General features: G+C 43.7%; 1 protein-coding gene across 1 annotated transcript in view; it reads right to left on the reverse strand.

Moving 5' to 3' along the window:
• Positions 1–2,089: 2,089 nt before the first annotated feature.
• TSHZ2 (teashirt zinc finger homeobox 2) overlaps positions 2,090–19,706 on the reverse strand; it is a 202,146-nt gene continuing 184,529 nt past the window's right edge. Inside the window, exon 3 of the mRNA XM_079321415.1 lies at positions 2,090–4,643. The gene's annotated coding sequence lies outside the window, so the exon portion shown is untranslated. The remainder of the gene's footprint in view (positions 4,644–19,706) is intronic.

Here is a 19,706-nt window from a genome sequence, read left to right on the forward strand (position 1 = left end):
TCTTTCTCAACCTAAATGATTCTGTGACATAAGAAAGGTTCTGTTTGCACCCACAGTGTCCAACTCCAAACTCTCCAGCACCATTATGCAAATCTAAGTTCTACTGAAATCTAAGAATCTCTTGCTGACCATTTCCAACTGAGGACAAGAAAACTTGTGACCTGTGGGACAAATTGTGGTGGGGAGCAGGAAACCCAGGTGAGGAAAAGCCCAGTGTCACTGACCCTGCTGTGAAAGCCAAGGGCTGGGGGCTCTGGGGTGGCCAATATCCAGGAATTACAGCTCCATAATTCCTGACCCAACTTCCCAGGAGCAGAAATGGCATGTCAGGCTGTGCTGGGAGAGGGTGGGCACAAAGCAGGAGCACTTGCTCACAGTCAGTGGAGGTGGCTCTGCTGGGGCTCCTGCCTGGGGACAGATGGCCTCTAAAGCCTGCTGTAATTGCAAGGTATTGATCTGGAATCTGTGATCAATACTGTCTTTATAGAAGGAATTTTAAATATAAATTGCATCGTATATCTGTTGGTGAGGACAAAAGCCCTGTGTGATGGAGATCCCCCTCCACCAGCCCTGGAGTGACAGTGGAACAGGAGAGGGGACAGGGGACAGCCCAGCCTGAGCCACCTCTTCAATCTCTGCCAAAATCCAGGCTGCCTTCCTCATTCCCCTGTGCTCCTGATGGGTTTAATCCCAAAATAACACCCACAGCATTATCCTGAGTGTCTGGGATGTGGCAGGGTCAGGCACAGAGCCAGCATCCCCTCAGCAGCTCCCACCCAAAATTCCAAAATTCCCTTTTCCTGGTCACCAAGGGCAGCTGGTTTCCCATGCAAATCCTGAAGGGATGCTCCCCAGTGGGAATATCCCCTTCTGGTTTAGGAGCTGAACTGTGGGCATGAAATAATCAATAAATATGGCACTTTATCAAAACATGATTAAGGAAAGAAAAAGAGGCCAAAAATTGGGGAAACAATTCCTGCCTTCTGAATGCATGAGCATTGACTCAATAGCCTGTAAAGCTGGCTTGGAAGGCTTCACCCCCTATCGTGCTAATATATAATTATTGATTTCTAAAATGACTTTTTATATCCTCCCTGATCTCTAAAAAAAGCTAGGGAGGTCAGTCTTGTAAATAATTTTACAAGTAGGTAATAAAACCCATGATAACTTGCATTGACAAGTAATTACTGGGCAGGTTTGTTAGCAGATTCTCAAAGATTTTTTTTTTTAACCCAACAATTATTATTGTACTAATGACAGTCATTTTTAAAGTTAAGTGTCCTTCTCCCTCTCAGCTTAAGTAACAAAAACCTGGAAAAAACACCTGAGTCGGATCCACTGAAATTCTCATCTATTAAGCCCCAAAGGGATGCTAATTACATCTCCCTGTTTTAAAATAGAATTTTTTTTTTTTTTTTCAGGTGATATGGCTTATTTTGACATGGATGGTTGTGGAAAGGGAGCTCTGGTTTCTGAATAAATCTTTCAAAGCAATGTGTAAGGGTAACAATTCTTCCTGCTTTATTTCAGTGCAAGAGCATAAACAGCTTGGATATGTGGTGTATCAATATGCCACTTGTTAATAAGCAAGGATGTGAATCATAAATATTCGGCTGTTTGATCACCAGGCTTTTAATTAATGTTTTGATGATCTCCAATAAGAATAAAAGTCAGAACGATATTGAGTAGCGGCAACAGAGAAAAGATGCAATGATTTTTTTGTGCTACCTGATTTATATGACAGAAAAACTATCAACTCATCCAGTTTCGTACAGAGAGAAGAGAGATGTACATTTTCCTTTTTTATATGGTATTGTATAAAAAAAAAAAAAAAAAATCACTTAATTCAAATGTGTACCTAAAACGTTCCCCAAGGACAGTGATGCAGGGAAAGTGATCCAGCCCCAGCACTGTGTGGTAAAGGTTTGTGGCCAGATTTTTAAACATAGGAGCTGCTCCCACATGTGAAGGCTCCTGAGACTCCCTCAGGAGGTTTGGCCTTTCCAAAATCTCCCCCCCAAAAAAATCTCTGGGTTCCCAGTTAGGGCCATGTGTCACCCTGAGCAATTCCTGCTCCTGAGATCTCCTGTGTGGGAATTCCTACAGCCTGGCCTTGCCACAGGTGCAAACCCTACATGGACAATCCTATTAAAAACCAAACTCCTGGCTGTGACACCATCAGGGCTGGGAGCTTCACCTGCCAGATGCTGTGAGCAGCCCAATATTTTTTTTTTTCCTGCACCCAAAAGCTCAGGGAGAGGAGCCACACCTGCAGTTCCTCCTAGAGGAGATTTTCTGCTCGTGGCACCACAGGCTCCACCTTGTACAGCTTCACCTCCTAACTCTGGCCTGGGCTGTGCAATTTAACAGCTTCAGGAGCTCAATGCTAATGCATTGATTTGGCTTTAATAGAATTTTGTTGTCAATGGCTGGTGCTCAGCACGGTGCAGGCTTCAATCTTAACCCATCTGAAGGCTCTGCTCGTTTCCAGTTGAGCTCCGTTCATTTCCAGTTGAATAGGTTAAGCAAAGACAGACCTCACTGTTCTCAATTCACTTTATGATCCTCCCATCATAAAAAATAATATCAGCACCTTGCTTTTCATGTCAGAACTACATTTGAGCTGCTATTCCCTATGCCCATGAGTAAATCCCATAAAAGCCGCCCCGTTGTACTGTCGCTATTTTTCCTTGTGGATGATTGATTGATGGATGAGTGCTGACACTTCAATGAAGCTATTTCGACTGCCATCTCAATCCCATGATGTGAGGGGTATATTTTCTGTCCATGCCTCATTACTTCAGAATGACATTCCTGGAACTTCATTTACTTTTTCCCTCCTTCCCTCAAGCGCCATATTTTTTCCCATCTAGGTTATGCATGCCATAAAAAAAGCAATTTGCTATTATATGTGGCATAAGGGCAACACTTTCCCTAGGAGGTAAATAAGAAGGGCCTTTTTTTCTCCTCCATGTTGAGTTTAGGGATCATGTCAAAATTTCCTGAGCAGTGCCAAAACAGGCCCTTCTGCACAGGCCACAGGGAATGCAGGCAACAGATTTAGTCTGATTTTGTGACTGCTGCACTTCAATTATACCCTTGAACATCACAAACAAAACAACAGGAAAAGACACCCCAAAGCCCTTTCTGGTTTGAGAAAGAGCCTCTTCTCCACTTGTGCCTCGCATACTTTGAATATTTCATTTGCCACGGAATAGCGATTTACAGCTTGATCCAGACTTATTTTTCCTTGGAGAATAGGGGAAGTTCATCGTTAAATGCAGAGATGGATTTGTCTACTGGAGGTTGTTTTTTTCCAAGCAGTGCACTAGGAACAGTGGGACTCGTGACATTGGCATATCCTGGAAGGTTCTGGGAGTTGACTCGGGACCCGATTTTAATCTGTGTAATACAGTATTCCCGTTAATAATAATGTATAATTAAGACATCCGTTAAAAATCCATAACGTTAATTTAATGGAGAAAATCTAATACAGTTCTATTGGAATTTTTACGTTAAATTAACTTTAACGGGCTTTTAATGGATGTCTTAATTAGATCTCATTATTAACGTGAATATTCCACAAATTAAAATTGGGCCCTCGAAGTGTTAATGAAAAAAGTTACAAGCACAAATTTGAAATTGCCATTTTTGTAGCCCCCTTCTCCCAGGTCTCTGGGCTGGACACCAGATTCTGATCCCAGTTTTGGTGGCACAAATCCAAAATCTGTTGTTGACCACAACAGAGTTTCAGATTTGCAATCACCTAACAGAGAAAGGAGTTCTACTTTTATTCTTTTATATCTATATATAGATATTTATATAGTGATATTTATATATAGATATATCTATATTTATATAATGTTCAATAATCTAACAATAGTACCTTTGTTTAAAAACCCCTCCATCCCATATGTCTCGTCATAAACCGTAATGGAGATTTAAATATATATATATATCTGAGGAATAAAGCAAACTGAAAATAATCCATTTCAAACAAATCTTTGGCAGCAACATGGTTAAGCATAACTATTTGAACAACTTGCACAGAAGATTAACATTGTTCAGAGGTTTTTTGGCTCAGAATCTGTTTTAACTTAATAATTCTTGTACTTACTGTGATGTATTGATCCCTAGTGCAATGACTGGATTGGGCAACCCAGGTGCAACAGTAATAGCTGCACAGAATAGAAACATTTCCTTTAGACAAACTATCCCAAAGGGGTTATAAATAGGAAATGGACATTACCATGAAAAGTAAAGCTTCCAATATGACTGCATCTTGTGTAGCACACTTGGACATTAAACCATGAAGAATTTTTTTTTTTTTTCCTGTCAAGTGTTACAAATTGACGAAATAAGTACATCAATGTTCTCAGTCATTATCTTACTTCAGTGGCACTTTGTTTTAGTGACAGCAAAAAGGGACAGTGGAGACCAGACAGCCCCAGTGCAGTTTATCAATGAAAATCTAATATCGTCCATAAGCAGGGGAGTGGAAATCAATACTTCATTACCAAATTGTTAGTGAGGATGAAGAAGAATTGCAGGAGTTTTTTGGCAGGCTCCTCGGTCCGGGTGCTGTGAGTTCAGCGTCGGGGCCGGGCGGAGCTGGGCTGGACAGCTGGGCTAAGGCATTGGTCCTGCAAACACAACAACAACAACAACACAGCCACAGTTACACCGTGCTCACTGCACTCCCTCCCTCACTCCCAGCCCTGCAAATGTCTGAGCTCTGTCTGCTCTGAGCACCCACAGCAGCCAGGGCACACGAGTGTGGGTGGAATCCTGGCTCCACAGCGTGCAGGGATCAGTGGGGAACTCTGCCTGCTCTGCTTCTCCCCATCTTCCTTAAACTGGGGTTCCTTCCTGCAGCCAGCCAAGAACATGCTGCAAAATCCTCATGGGGATTTGGACACCTCAGTGCCCACAGAGCATCTAATGACCCCACTATTCTTCTGCTGTTCTGCTCCTTGTGGCACCTCCCCAGCATTAAGAGCCACCTTCCAATGGGCCTTTTCCATCCTGCAGCTGCTAAAAGTGCTAAGTGACTCAAGTTGTGAAGCTGCTGCTACACAGAGACAGAAGGGGATTGTTTTATTTAATTTCAAGATGTGGGTTTAAAAGTTCAGCCCAATGTTGGGTTCTGCTTTGCTTGTAACCTGGGATAAAGATACTGAGGAAAGCAGTAGAAAAAAAAAACAAACAACTGGAAAAATAGGGTGAGAAATGAGGCAGGCAATAGGTAGAGTGAAAGTCAATCTGGAGAGAGCACAGTGGAAAAAAAAGAGCTGCAGTGGGCAAAGAGAAATATGTTACTGAAAAATATATTATCTGTTCAAGGCCATGGGTATTTCAGCAAACACAACTCAAATCCTGCAGTGTGTTCTCTGTGTTCTGGCTAAATCAACTGGAAATTCAGTAGCAGCTTTATTTAAAGTAAAATAAACTCAGCTTTTCAAAAAATTCCATATGAAAACAAAAAAGTCCATTGACTTCATGCTAGTTAGTTTATAGTTTGGTTTGGTTTACAATATCTTCACCTTTTCAGTTTTCACAGTGATGCTGAGTTTTGCATTGGCAACCCAGACCTACTGTGGAGAAACTGTTGGAAGGGAAGAGGAGGTTTTGGCAGCTGAACGTGGAGACTTTTGGCAACTGAGGATGCATGGAAGTCAGTTTGAAATTGTGGTGAATACCTTGGATCATTATTCCCACTTAAAAGATATTAAAAGCAATCCATGTTGACACTTTGAGATGCTGCCTTCAGGTTTCAGAGGTAACTCTCCAGAGCAATTCTCACTTTGCAAAGCTGTTCTTTTTCACTGCAAAAGGGCAGAGCTGTGCCAGTTTATACCCTGCTCAAATCTTAAAGAAATCCAGAAGTATTTCTGTTGTAGGGCCTGGAGCTGACACAGAAATTCTCACTGTGGAATCGACTCTGCAGATGATCCAAGTGAGGCTGTGGCCATGGAAGGACATTGGGCTTTACCCTCCAAGAGGTTTCCAGGATGGAAAACTCCCTGTGACATCCCACCTGAGTGGGACAAACCCTGCAGCATCTGCCTCCCTGATGGAGGGGGGACACAGGGCAGGGACAGGGGTGGCCCAGCTCAGAGCAGCAGTGGTGACTCTTCACAAGGTCAGATCTGCCTCCAGAACATCATCAGGATAATTAAGCCAAATTAGCATCACTGAAAGTGCTAAATCTGGGAAGGAAGATACTACAGAGCACTGGTTCCCTGCCAGTGGGAAATATTCATAAAAGCTTGGATTGGAAAAATAAAAAGCCAAACTCTTGCCTTCTTCTCTTTGTGTGCCATTGTGAGATTTTTTAATCAACATAGCATGTTCCTGATCACTTCCCTGTCACAGAACAACACTGAGGACTCTGTTAGCCCTGTGTTAGGGAAGTTAGGGAAGGTCCACAAGAAACTCTTCTGGCAACAAATAAACTTTTGAGGCTCAGTGTCCACCTACTTGACTAATGGTAACATCTCTGCACAAGTCAAATCAATTGGGACTTGGCATTGATTTCCATGGGATAAGTACTTCACCCCTAAGGTCTTTTGGCCAACTGAAGTCTCCATCCTTGTGGGTTTTGTTGGGTTTTTTTATTTTATTGATACCGCTGCAGGCTGGGACAGGACTTTGGGAAATTAATTAGTGTGAGCCCTGATCAATAAGGGTCATAGTTTATGTATTTCATTATCAAGTCTGTAAGAGATTCAGGGAGTTTGTGGAGAGCTTGTCACCTGCAGTCAGGGCAGAGCAGCCTGCACATTCCAACAGCACTTGATGGGCACAGTCTGGTGCTTCCTGGGCATTTGCTGAAATGTAGCTCACCCTGTGCCATAAGGAAAACTCCATCATTTAAATCCTCTTCTGAAAACATGGCTGAGAGTGTTCATTATACTGATATCTTGTACAGCATATGTGAAATATCAGTTGCAGATACTGAAGCTTTCCTTTTATTTAACACTAATTATCGAGCCATCAACAGATGTAAAAAGCCTATCTATTTTAACTGGGCTGTGTCAGGGCTCAGCATTCCTCCTCACAGCCTCCTTCCCTCTCCTGGTGCATGGCACAGCTCCCCTCTCCTCCCCTGAGCACTGCCAGGAGCCCAGAGCTGTGAAAGCTGAGAGGGGCTCTCAGCCTCTGCAGCCCCAGATAATGGCAATGTGTGCCAGCAGCTGGTGGCTGTGCTGGTGGCAGCTGGGTGGGCCACCAGCTCACTGCAGTGGCCAGCTCATCTCCCACACCCCAGGGCTCCTCTGCTTCCCCCAGTGTCCCCTTTTCTCTTTTCCCCAAAGCCTCCTGGGGGTTGCCTGCTCGTGGGATGGTTCTCAAGTGGTGGAATCCCAGGATGGTTTGGGTTGAAGGGATCTCAAAGCTCATCTTGTTCCATCCTCCCACTGTCCCAGGCTGCTCCAAACCCTGTCCAGCCTGGCCTTGGGCACTGCCAGGGATCCAGGGGCAGCCACAGCTGCTCTGGGCACCTGTATCAGGGAGGGATTTCTTCCTGATATCCAACCTAAATGTCCACCCTTTCAGTTTGAAGCCATTCTCCTTGTCCTGTCACTCCAGCTCCTGCTGAAGAACCCTTTCCAGCTTCCTCATCCTGAGGAACTCATCCTCGTCCTTTTCTTGGGGATTGCTGTCACCAATTTGATTTTTGGGTTCTGCCACCTCTTCAGTGTCCCAGTGAAGGTGGGATGGAGCTCCAGAGCCAGGCAGATGACAGCAGCTTTGTGTATTTATAATGCCTTCTCTGTATTTCCATATCTTTGCTAATACCATTTTACCAGCTCCTATTTATGCAATGGATAACGAAAATGACAATATTCCTCTGTGATCCACCCACTGCAGTCCATGGGAGCCTGTGGATCAAAACTTTTCCAGGCTGCAGCTGTACCTATCACAATAAATTGCAGGACTCTTTAAAGGCCACATGGAAAGACACAGACAGGCCCTTTGTGGTTACCAAACATGTTATCTCTAGATGTCATTTTTGACCTACTTTTGCTAGATTTTTGCAGCAGCACAAAATCTGTTCCTTAAAGAACCATGCCACGTGCACGGCACCTAGAAAGGGGGAAACAGCAAATCTGGATGTGTTTTATTTCATTTAGGACTCCTCTCACCATGAATTACAATGTTACAGGCTCTAAACGCCTTCTCGTTAGCCATAATTATAACTAAAATTATATCAATCTAAACAGTAACTACTGGAATGATTCATCCTGATTGGGAGGAGCACGCTCCCTGCAGCTCTGCCTGCCCATCCATTTTAAAGCCTGGTGGCACAAACAGCTTTCCAGAAGGTCATTTAACAGCACATTAAATAAATAAACAGAACATATTTGTTTCAGCAAACACGCTCTAATAGGATGGGAAAACATTTTGGGAGAGGGAGGAATAACCCTCAAGCCAAGGAAATGTTTCAGCTCTCACCTTGCTGAGGGTGCAGCACCCAGCCAAAGGCAGCAGAGGCTCAATGTGGGATAATTCCACATGTAATTAATTGCTGTAGCACCAGGAGGAAGAATTTAGAGCTCTTGCCTGGGATGATGTTGTTTTTCCTTTCTTTGGGCAATCCAGAGTTCTGCAGGGAGCAAAGGTGCAGGAGGGACAAGGAGCTCAGTCCTGAAGGGAGCCAAAAAAGAAAGATGGGAAGAGGCAATTTCCAAAGGAGTGACAGGACAAGGGGGATGGCTTCAAACTGACAGAGAGGAGCTGTAAATTGGATATTGGGAAAATCTTCCCTGTCAGGGTGGGGAGGTGCTGCCACAGGTGACCCTGAGGAGCTGTGGGTGAGCCAGACAAAAATCTGGGGCTGCAGCTGCCTGTGGTTCCAGAGAGACCTGATGGAATCCTGGGATTCCAAGAGAGGGGTTTGTGCCACTCGTGTTGAGAGAGGCAGGAGCCTCCAGGTGACACTGGCACAAAGCTGTGACATCCACCTGCTCCCCTCACTTGTTCTGCACACAAAGCCCAGTGCAGGGGTACCTGGTAAAATCACAGACTTGAAAAGAGAAATAAAAATATAGATACAGGGAGCATTTAATGTCTATTTCTTCCTATAAATAAAGTATATCAAATCAAATCACAATGTATTTGGGAGCACATGTTATTGACAGCCTATTCTTGGAGGTGGGGGGGGAAAGTGGATTTTTTGGCAAAGTTTCCTAAAGATTAAATTGTTCATTGTACAGGGCACCATCTGCCCTTGGAGAGAGATTTAGTTGATGGCAGCTGCAACCAAAGTGTGGAAGATAAAGCTGAATTTCTGGTTTCTTTTCAACTAGCAACTGTCATTACAGGTCACATGCAAACTGTGCCATTTTCTGTGACAAGCAGGTTCTGCAGGATTGGGTGCTCGCTGCATTTTAAAGTGCCACCTGTAAGGATCCCAGGAGAAACAGCTCTTGGAATACACCTTGCAAAACGTGAATTTACAGCAGAGAAGACAAAGCACTTAAGGAGCAGCCGTCTGGACAAGGGCTGTTCCAGACCCAGGTGGGGTCAGGAGGAGCTGGTGGGGCACCCAAAGGTGATCCCCCAATTCACTCGGATCCTTTAAAAGGCTGAATTATCTGCAAATGTTCACTCAACTGTTGCATACTCCACAATTGCCTCCCTGTTTTCCTCGGGGTGTAATTCCCCCTGAGGTTACACCCCACGTTTTTGAAGCCCTGAAGGGAGTTTCTGAATCACCAAACCAGAGGCTGCTGTGGGTGGGTTTTTTCTCAACCCCACCTCTGAGCTGTGACACCAAAATATCTCCATTCACTGTGAGGCAGCAAAGGGCATCTGACAGTGGGGAGATGCTGATCTGTCTCTGCACCCTGAGCTACTCAAATATCACACAAATCTTATCCTGGCACAGCAAACCCCTCCAGGAGGGAATCTGTATCCCCTCCCTCTCCCCTGAACACTTTCACAGAATGATGTTCCCTTTCTCCTTGGAACAAAACGGGAGGGGAAAAGTTAAGAGCACACTGGTAGATTTTATTAGGACTAAGAAACAAAGCAAAACAAAAAAGCAAACCCAAAGCTCTTCCCTTTCATCCCTGCCTTGCTATGAAAATGCCTTCATATTTGCAGGCTTGCTGACAATATTTCAGGATGGTACATCACACACCGTCTCGTCTGGAACAGCAGACATTGTCAGTGCTGGGAGACAACCACTCTCTGGTTTGTACTTCACAAAGATTCTCTATAAAGCATTTCTATACAGGAAAAAAAAAAAAAAAAAAGATTTTTGAAATCTGTGAGTCTCTCAGCCTTTCAGACAAGGATGAGTTCTGGTTAATTTTTTTTTTTTTCTGATGATTTCCACGTTTTCTGCAAGGAGAAACAACAGCTACCACTGCCTTAAGACAGACTGAACTAGTTGTAACATGCTTAGATATGAGATTCCTTTTTTCCATGTGAAAGAATTTGCAGGACATAAATTTCTTGTTCTGAAGTTTATTCTGTTCAGTTTAACTTGTTGGTCTTCTCTCCCATTTTATCACAGTAGAAGGGGATCATGTTTTGAAATAGAAAATGCAACCCTTGGTAGCTTTTAAACCAATCTGCTGTGACTAAATCCATGCTTTTGGATGATAAGATTATTTAAAAATATTTTAAGCATTTAAAAAATATCATTTAAATATTTAAAAATATTATTTTAAAATATTTTTTTTAAATAAAGGCTTTGCCTTTCCAACAAAATATTGCTCATCATTTCAGGTGTCAGTGCCTCTGATGGCTCTGTGGTGTGCCCAGACCATCCAAACCAAACCTCCTTGGGAAGGTTCCCCTTCCACCCCTGCCTTTCCCTAGGGAAATTCACCTTTTCCCATCCACCATTCCCATCCCATCTGACTGAGCCCAAACTCTTTTCAGATTGGGGCCTTTAAAGAGACATCCAGAAAAATGTTTAATTTTTAAGACTCTGCCTGTTTGGGTTGCTTTGTGCAGAGAGCACTGGTGGGAAGGAGTGGAGGCTGCTCCTGTGAATTCGTGTGGGATCTGCTGCTCTCTCCTTTCTTTGTCAGGAAGCTCTGAAAACACAAATCCCCACCTTAAAACCAGCTGTGAGTAAATCACAGCTCTGCTCTGCCACAGCTCCTCTGCTGCTGGTTTGTCTACAAAATATATCACATGCCACTTACTTGAATTAGGATCACGGGGAGCAGGGAATCATTAGAGAGTAGAAGAAACTCTAACACATAAAGAAAACTTATCTGTTTGTCTCCTCTGTTGATTTCCTCTCCAGAGGACGCTGCAATCCTGAGCCATTGCTTTTGGGGCAGCATCCTCAGCCTGGGAAATGTTTGGTGCAGAGAGAATTCTGCATTTCCAGGCCCTTCTCCCTGGTCACTCCATGGTGTTTACAGTGCTGGAGGGTGAAGGCACAGCCTGGATCAGGCATTTCCCTCCTGGAGCCTTTTCCTTTGCTCTCCCAGCAAAGGTAAATTAGACTTGGAGAAAGGGACACTGCATCTTTGAGTAATGAGGCTGGGAAACAGGGAACACATTTTCCACTAGCTCATGTCTCACTGTATGGCATTCTGATTTCCTGACACTTCATAATAAATCATTGCTTATCACTCACATGGGAACATAACATGGTTCAAGTTAAGATTCGTTAGTGATTGTAAAGAAGAAACATGAATTGCTCTCTATCAGGGCTTTTTGATCATCTTTCTGTCCACTGCAGGTGTTTTTTTTAATCAGAATATTTACAGGAGCCATTGTCTGAGGCATAAATAAAAAGGAGAAGAAAGAGCAGAAAATATGAATAATGAAAATGAATTTATTTGTCTTATTTATGTGTTTATGTAAACATTTGGCAATTGCTTTGCACAGCAGCTTGCATTCGGTGTCACGGGCTGCTGCACCAACATAAGTTTGTAAAGCTGGGATTTTAAATATATATATATATGAGTGTGTGTCTATAAAAATCCCTAAATGCCAATACATCCATTTTCTGGAGAAGAAGGTTCTGGCAAGCACATCCAAAGCCTGTTTGGGAGGGAGAAGAGAGGCTGATCCTGATGCTGCTGGACCTTGGGCCAGTGGGAGTGGAAGCCTGGCAACCTCAGAGGCCAACTGGCTCTAACTGGGATGAGACTGGGATGTTCCCTGCAGCCAGGGGTTCAGCAAATCTGTGGGAAACAGGGATTGACTTCAAAAAAAGGGAATATCTGAGAGCTGGGACAACCTTGCTGCAGCCCTTGTCCCCCCAGAGAGCTCAGGGATGGCAAATCCTGAGTTTGGCAGGGTCAGGAACTGGGGAAGGAACAAGGGGAAATGGCCTCAAGCTGCACCAGGGCAAGTTTGGGTTGCATATTGGGAAAAATTTCCTTCCCCAAAGGTTGCTCAGCCCTGGCAGGGGTGGAATCCCCATCCCTGCAGGGATTTAAGAGAATGTGGCATGTGGCACTTGGGGACATGGTGGCACTCAGAGCTCTGGTGGCTTTTCCAGCCCAGCTGATTCCACAATTCTGAACATCCAGCCCCATGTTCAGGCAGTTCTCTGCCTTCTCTGACCTTCTGTGGATGGAATTTTTCTCTTGTCACAACTTTTTCCTCAACAATTTAGGGAGAGGGTGAAAAGATGATGAGTTTGCAGATGGTGCTTTAGGGGAACATGGAATTTCATATAAAAAAAGACCTAAAAACTGAAAAAATGGGAGTTCACTCAAAGAACTATAACAAATATGCAGAAATTTCCCACAAAAATTAAAAAAAAAAAAAATCCTATTCCTTCCCTTATTTTACAAATAATTCTCCTTTAATATTTTTCTTTATCTTTTGGGTCTGATTGTGGGAAGTACCTTAAACTTTGGGTTAACCCGAGAGAAATCAAATAAGGGAACTATTTGCTACAACTATGGCTTTGATTATTCCCCCTTCAGTAATTTGCTTTTTACTACATTAATCAACGATATAATGTGTCATTTCTACTGCTCCCTGGCTGAATAATTTCCAAAACTACAAACAGCTTTCAAGATAGTTGCCAGACAGGCGCAAATTAATACTTTCAAAAATTGTTCCTAGAAATATTCCCATGAACAGAAGCTTTCACACCCTCTATTTGTGTAAAGAGTTGGCTCAAAAAAAAAAAACAAAAAAAAAAAACCAAAATGATTATTTTAGGCAATTTTTTTTGCATTTTTTTCCCTGGTTTTATATATATTTCTATCTAATATTTATAAAATATATGCAGTTTAGAATAAGCACAAAAATGTGAAATCCCTCTAGTATCAAATGTCTAAAAGAAAAAAAAAAATCCTTATGGTAAAGCACAGCATTGGATGTATTTATTATATCTTACTTTTCACCTATACCAAGATATGATTAGAGACAAGAATTAAACCCCTCAACTCTTCACCAAGAAAAAAAACCAACATGTTTTTTCTAAAATATCTGAGCCAGACCCTGAATCTGCACTCACTGGAAGTGGTGTAGTGAATGGGAATATTCTCCATTTATTTTGGCTTATACTAAACAGGAATTTTTGCTCCATAAGCTTCCTGTAATTTTTATAAGTGGAACTGCCTTTGTCAGCATTCCTAAATTTCCCCGTGGAAATGATATTAAAAATCAGCACATTTGCCCTACAATCTCACTTTTTGTCCTTAAGAAATGAGGACTTTTGGTAGATTTTTGTGGTTTTTTTGTGGTTGTTCTCTTTTTCTGCAAGAAAACGACTCAATAAAAATCTCAACCAGAGGCTGGAAGGCGACGCTCTATCTTCAAAATGTTAATTCTCTCTCCAACCATGCCTGGGTTAAAAACAGATATTGAAACAGGGGAGGGAATAAATATTTGACAATGCTGTTAAGGCAACTTTGCTAACGATTTTTGAACAACCTCCAACCGAGGTCTAAATGTCTGCAATATCCATAAACAACTCTATACTGTCCAATTAGGGAGACAAAGACATAGAGTGGTGTCAGGGAGATTTGCATGGCTAAGTGTGTGAGATGGGGAGCGATGAGGGATGCACACAACGGATGACTATCATTAGGGTATTACAGAGCCTTACACCTTCCCAATTACTGGCAGGATTCATTAGTTACTGCTGCATTTCCCTAATAGAATCCTCTCTCTTGGCTTATCACTGCCTTCCCTCTGTCTATATAAACCCACAACTCAGCAGTCGATCACCTGTGAAAAATTAGGCGCCGGAGCTTCCAGTGGCCTATTTAAAATGGAAAAGGGAACTGAAGAAGAAATAAAGAACAAAAAAAATAATAATAATAAAAAAGAAGAAGGAGGGCTGGAATGCAGATATGTGGCATCAGATGGGTTTGGAATTTTCTTGCTATTGAACTGTTTGAGGGCGGAAAAAAATAATCAGTGGCAGCTGCAGAGAGCTGCATCGTGGTGGGTTTAAAAGCACAATGAAAGTGTTTTACACAGCCCTACGTACACACACGGGCTGGAGGCAGATTGCAAAGTGACAATTACTTAAGGCCTGCTAGGCTGAAGTTTCCCAAGTAAGATTGGTGAGGATTCCAGGGGCTCAGTGCTGCTGCAGTCAGCTCAGCCCCATTAAAGATAATGGTGTGAGCATTTCCAGGCTGTCATCGTGTTGCTATCAACAGCATTATCAGTATCAACTGCTTCTACAATTATGCACAATGCACAATTATGCTCTTCCTGCACAAAGACTTAGCAACTACCAAACTCGTTTTCTTTTTAAATACACTGAAAAGAGTGTAGATTTCAATCCTTCATCTGCTCACAGACGAAATAACATTTCCAAATCATCACTGATAGCATTTTTTTCCTCCCATTCTAAGGATGGCCAACTGTTCTCAGCGATTTCTATTACATTTCCTACCTATTATTTCATGTAATGGCATTCCTTAAATTTTAAATTAGCTTTGAAGAATAAAAATAATTGAATTCCTGCTGTTTTGTGTACATAGAGGGTGACAGGAGCTAATGTGATAATTTAAACTGTAAATGAGTCTTCACTTTGTGTTCATTAATTACAGCTAATTACTGAATTACAAACCTTCTTGGTTAGGCACTGTTATGTATTCATGTAGCATGTTGGATTTCCAGCTGGTAGAAAACTGTTTTATAGACTTACAAGCTGACACACCAAGCTAGAGCCGAAACAATTCCGTGGGAGAAATGAAGGGAGGGCGGGGGGCACAGGGCTGCTCCTGCTCTTTGAGTGCAGGCAGGGAGGAGAAACAGGCTGCAAACCTGAGCTCAGGTGAGCCAGGATCCCGTGGGGATAATCAGGAAATATTTGCTGTATTTCAGAGGCAGAAATGTGAGTTTGGGCTCACATTTGGGGGAAGAGCCTGCTGTGCTCGCTGCTGTTTTACACCAGAGTTAACTCCCTGGTTTAAGCAGAGTTCCTCCTGCTCAAGGCACAGCAGTGGGGCAGGAATACCCCTGGCAATGGGGGCAGTGGTCCCAGCACTGCCCCGTGGGGTGCAGCAGGATGGGAATGGCAAATGAGCATCCAGGGATGAGCACTGTGCTCCGTGCTCATTGTCCCTGGCTGAAACAGCTCTAGGGCTGTCTGGAGCATTCACTCAGCAGCCTCTGCCCTGAATGGCTCTGTCCAAACCTCTCCTCTGCATCCTTTTGTCTGCTGATGGTTTTTATGGGAGCTGAATGCAGGAGCTGAAGTCTGTGTGTCTGCAGAGTGAGCGGGAGGAGCAGCAGGTGACAGAAGCAGCCCTGGTGAGGTTGTGTGAGCTGTGGAAGTGGCAAACAAAGGAACCCAAACCTCACCTGCATTTCTGTAAATACACAGACAGAAGATACAGACCTTTCCCTCTCACTGGCATTTATTTTCTAGTATTTCTTGTGGTTTGCTCTCTTTTAACAGCAAGGACTGTTTTAACAGCAGCCTGTCCAGATCCCACACCAGCCCACCTGCCCTGCTGCAGGTAACCCAGCAGAGACTGCAAAAACTACTGAGTCAAATCATTGCCTTAAAACTGATTAATTAAATTAATCTGTCACCCACTTGGTGTTCCAGAGTGGGGACTGAGGAGACACAGACCAAGGGTTCAGTGTTGGGCCTGCAGGGCAGATCCCTCTGGGGATGTTTGGCTGTATTGGAACAGTTCAGCTGAATAATTATCAACAGCTAGAAATTAAGAAGCAGATCCTCAGCTGATGTAAAACTATGTAGCACCATTAATTTCAGAAGAGTTCTGCTGATTCCCAGCAGGTGAGGTACAGCTCAATAGGTCTGTAATAATAAAGACTCTGATGAAAAGCCCCTGAAAGCAGCAACACTAATGTGTGACTGCTCACATAAACACCAGTTCAATGACAAGGCTTTTCTGCCTAAGAACTAGTCTGTGTCTTCAGGTTTCATGATAAGTACTAGGCTTTTGTCCTTAAATAATAATTTTCATCTGGAGAATGGCACAGTGACTTGTTCTAACACCAACAGAGATTCAGCAGTAGGCTTCTCAATGGGATTTGTGTCATGTCCTATTCCCTCATCACCTTCTCATGCTGCCTCTTCTCTTTCAGGGTATGAAAAGAGATGGGGAAACCAGGGCAGAAAAGATGTGCAGGCAGAAATTCCTTTTATTCTGTGGGTAGTGACTCTCTGCTATCATATAAAGATAATGACTTTCATTAATCTTCTGTAGGTCTTTAATCAAAGGGTTTTTTTTTTTTTACTCCACGCAGAGACACTACTTAAATGCTGCTAAATATTAAGTAAAAATGAGAATTCTTGATATCAGATACACAGAAATGGTGTGAGAGATAGCACAGTGCAGCACAGAACCCATCCCATAGAGGCTCAACACTAGAGGTGAGTGTGCTGCTCAGGAAGTTACCAGCCACCATTTCCAGGCAGTCTTTGACCCAACTTGTTTTCATGTCTCACTCCTTTTCAGTCTCACAGTCTCTGGCATGCAAATCTGCACTGAAACTGAGCCTTCCAAACGTGCCAGAGGGAAGCAGGGGCCTCACACCTATTGGAGATCAGTGCACCCAACGCCCTTTGGCTTTTTTCCCCTCTTTTTTAGCAGAAAGGCTGATTACTCCATTAGCTGAACAACTTGGAAGAAATGACAAGGAACTAACAAGAGGGTAACACTGTATTTTCTATTTGTTTTCCTCCGTTGCAGTGGTGCTAATTAGAAGAGTTCTTGATACAGAGCTCTGGGAATGCTGATGAGAAGCACACAAAAGGCTGGAGTGGCTCTTCTGCAGAGCATTGGATGCTCAGACCCTGTCACTGCCCTGCTCCCCCACAGCGCTCGTGTTTGGGACATCATGGCACTTGATTCTAGAGGTGGGACAAACCTTTTCTGATGCCTGAATCCTCACCTAGGGGTGAGTAATTTCACCTTTACTCACAGCTTAGCATAACAGAATATGTTTTCAAGCAGAAATATCAAAGCTGCGTGACAGTGGTGGGAAGGGAGGCAGGGATGGGGTGGGGATGTGTCTCTAGAGGGGACCTGGGCTTTGAGCTGCTCGCTGGGAGTCATTACTCACCATCCAAAACCTCCCACCCTGGAGCCTGCTGCTTTTCCAGCTCTCTGGGCAGGCCAGCCTCAGAGGTTGGGAAAAAGGGAGATGCTGCCCTAACTTCCCAAATGCCACCACCAACAGCTTCTCCTTCAAAGCCTTCCAGCCCCTCCTGGAGTAGGAAGGGGTCGTGGGGATGGAGGCTGGGAGGGCAGGACAGCACCTCTTTCCCATTCACCAAGGTTTGATTCCCTTTATGAGCACGATCCAATCCGTAATCAAGGGTTAATTTCACAGCTCACTGCTTCATCTAGCATAATATCCATTCAGACTAATTAAATCTGTCTAATAATGTGAGTGTCTTTGTCTTTGTTCTTTCCATTCTTTGTTTTACACCCTTCACATCTCATCTCCAGAACTACACGCCATCACACTCTGCTTGACAAGCAGAATCCATCCCTAAAATTAAAACATTCCTGACCTATCTGCGATGACAAGGCAAGCAAGCTTCACAGCGCTGCGGCCCATGAAGGGAGCTGACACATTTGTTTTTAATTTCAAAAGAGTAGAAAGTGAAGATCTGACCCTGTCAATCAGGCCCCGTGACAAGTTTAATCATTGCTGCCCCACAAAAATCACGGCTAAATAGGAATGCAAATAATGTATCACAGGGCTCTTATAAATGCTAATCAAGGAGAAGTAATCAACTGACAATTTCACTGATCTCCTTTCTGAAGAAGTCAGTCAACGCACTGTCTCTGGACCACAAAGAGAAGAAAAGACAAAAGGCATAGATGCTGTTTCCAAAAAAACCTATCCTTTTTCAGGGCATTCTTTTTTATAGAGAAAAACAGAGAATTCACTCTTTTTGATCCTCCACTGAACTTTAAAGCAAAGCTGTTTCTCAGGAACTTGAACAGTTATATGTCAAGTGTACTTTATTAACAGTACCCTCCCAACCCAGAGACAGCACTTGGAAACTTCTGCTAAAATAAAAATCTTCATTTGTCTTTGTCATTCATCCATCTTCAAAATTCTTCTCCGTCTTAACAACTTCTGTCCTCTACGGGCAATATATTTAGTGATATATGAAGTTTTACAAGTGGAAAGCTAATAGTTGAGCTCACATTTTTTTCTAGCAGCTCTCCTCCTCCCAAACTGAAAAAAGAAATATCATGCTTGGGATTTATTTCAGTGCAAAGGCTTTCTTCAGGCAGCAGGATTTTCGAACTGACTCTCCTTTTATGACCTTTTTAATGTGCTAAAGAAGAGACAGCTCTGGTGTAATTCCAGTCTTTCACTCACAAATTGTGCATGGCAAGGAATTGTGACTTCACCTAGGTATGGAACAGAGAAGGGCCCAGCACAGGCAGATGCACAAGCCCTGTAATTCCATTTTCTGTTCCCCTCCTGGTTTGCTGTGCTGGGTCCTGACAGGGCCCATCAAACCTGAATCACTGCAGTGGCACAAACAAAAGGAGATGGTTTGGCCAAGGATGCTCAGGCAGGGAGATGTAAGCAGCACAAAGATCACTCTAAGAGGCAAAGTTCAAAGAATCTGCTTGTTTGAAGTTTGGTTGGGGTTTTTTTGTTGTTATTAAGCTGCTTTCCTACATGGAGCCAATAGGTGAAATAACCTGAGGAGGGCTCCAGCAGTGGAGTCTTGGTTTGGAAGGAGAGATCCTCCACTGCAGCAGCACCTCCCCAGCCCAGGGCAGGGCAAAGCAGCAAGAGCAGCTTTATCCAAGTCAAGCCTTGGTCCTGGGCTGTGGTTTGTGTTTGCAGGGCTGAGTGACACAGCCCAGGACGGGCAAGGTGCCACAAACCCACCCACACTGCACTCTGCATCAGCCAGATTTACACAGGCAAATCAAAATGGGAATCATCTTTGGCCAAACCCGGGTTTCCAACTTGTAGAAGCACCGAGGCAGCAGCAGAAGCTTCGGTAGCACTTGAGTGAGAAATGAGAGCTGGAGCTTTGTCACGCAGCGCTGGCTGCCAGACAGGGATGTTCCAGCAGCAAACTCCAGGCAGGATCAGCCTGGAGGGTGGGAGCAGCAAACAGAAGGAGGAATTGAAAAGCACTTTGCAGTTGTCATGTCACTTAGCAACAACCTTTGCTGCTGCACATCAGCAGGGGTGTACAGGGAGCCAGCACAAAGCACAGCACAGGAGGCACAGGAGCAGCAGGATGGAGCTGCAGGAGCAGCAGGATGGAGCTGCAGGAGCAGCAG

Source organism: Erithacus rubecula (assembly GCF_903797595.1).
Source record: "Erithacus rubecula genome assembly, chromosome: 18".
Classification (NCBI taxonomy): Eukaryota; Metazoa; Chordata; class Aves; order Passeriformes; family Muscicapidae; genus Erithacus; species Erithacus rubecula.